This window comes from Perca flavescens, unplaced genomic scaffold (genome assembly GCF_004354835.1).
Source record: "Perca flavescens isolate YP-PL-M2 unplaced genomic scaffold, PFLA_1.0 EPR50_1.1_unplaced_scaf_12, whole genome shotgun sequence".
Classification (NCBI taxonomy): Eukaryota; Metazoa; Chordata; class Actinopteri; order Perciformes; family Percidae; genus Perca; species Perca flavescens.
The window spans coordinates 17,501-19,433 of record NW_021166537.1 but is presented as its reverse complement, the minus strand read 5'-3'; positions in this window follow the sequence as shown (position 1 = coordinate 19,433).

Genomic DNA, 1,933 nt, shown 5'->3' with positions numbered 1-1,933 from the left:
ATCTACAGTGTGTTGTTAATTAAAATCAGCAACAGATCGCACGTAGAACATTTTGGCAGCTACTCTGTCAAAATAAAAACAACTGGAGACTGTGTACAAGCAGATATTTGGGTCTGATAACATTTCATTAAATCGGATTCGGACCACAGTGTTTCTGTCACTTCCTGTTCAGCCTGGAATCGGCTGGAAACTGTCCGACTTGAAAGCGGATTTTTGTCACCGCCCCCCGCTGCTGTCGCCTGCTCTCGTCCGCTTTACAGGCGAGGCGCAGTTCATCTCCAACGAGCCTATTAACTGGATGGATTAATTGTTTAGAATCAAAACTAAATAATATGTCGCATGCTGCCTAAAGTTTAAACATACACGCTAAGTAGCGCAAGGGAACGGAGATCTATTACGCACAGCAACTAAGTGAGACTGAGTTTCATTTATCAAAATGTGCTATCACATCCGGCCCGTAAGGGCAGACAATTTTTGGCACTGAGCTTTTAGTTCAGGTTTTACAGTAATTGTGTATTTTATCAGTTATGTGGTGCTTAAGGCAGTAAACCTGACTGCCATAATGGAGAGATGTTAGACATAATCACCAATTTATTTTGAGCAAGTATTTCCTTTTTCTTTACATTGAATTTTGATTAGATGTTGACATTGGGATGCTAAAGTAACACACATTGGTTAAAGGTATTTACTAAAGTCCAAAGACTTGGGAGGTCTTTCATGACCAAATTTCAAGACTATTATTGTGCAGCAAATTGCAGAGGTCTTTTACAATGGATACCTTCAGAGCAGAGGTATATGATTTCAAATAAATGGCTACACCGTAGGTAATGCATATTCAAACCTTAACCAAAATGTTACCATAGGCAGGTAATTTACTGTTATCAGGTTACTGTAAGTTTATAAACCTACTGAATGAAGGGGTGGCTTGCTGTTCCTCATTGCCCTTAACCTTGTCATGTTTTGAATTTAATTCATGGCTGATGTAAAGACCTAAATTAATAACAATTTCTTTTTATTACAGTGGGAAAACTTGGCCGCCACAGTGGGTGACAGAGGAGAACACCACAAATTAAGGAAATGTTCAATCCCATTGTTTTGTTCTATAAGCTGTGTATGTTGTTATACAGTATATTAAAAAAATTCAAAAGCCTGAAGACTCCCACTTTGTAGCAAACCAGAGAACACATGCTGCATGTTTGCAAAAGCTTGACAGATCATCTCTCTCCTTCACACATAGATAGATAATGCATACTTCCAATAATATAAATACAATTAATTAACCTCCATGCAGAGAAAAATTTGATCATACACCAGAAAGAAGTTATTACTTAAGACCAGACACGTGGTGGCAGCACTGTGTATGTCATAAGAAACATCATCAGTGGAACACTGCCTGGCTATTTATTGAAATATTGAGACTGAACGTCTGTAAACGTTTTTTTATTTTTTTTTTCAATAAAGTAAAAATATATATATATCGTGATCGAGGAGAAATACCACAAATAACACGCCAGTCCATATTCTTACAAAGTGAAAATAATCAAACAGCTAACGATGATTCCAACAAGCAAGCTAAAATGTCTTCTTCTTCTTCTTCTTCTTCTTCTTCTTCTTCTTCTTCTTTCTTCAAAACCGGTCAAAACCCATCAATGAGATCGCACCACACAGGAGGTTAAATGCACAGAGGATCCGGTAGATTTCAAAATTAAACACAGCGGACAAACATCCGATCGTAACTCGTAACTTTGTCAACATTAGCTTCTCCCGGTGCCACGGAATAATGTGTTGATCAGTAAATCAACCTCAGACGCAACGCATTTAGTGGGTTTTGATCCGTCAGACTGAGCGAAATCGCAATGGAGTCCTATGTGGAATCTGGGTCCACAGCTATGCTAGGCGATAGCAGCGTCCATAGCAACCAAAACGTGTCAGT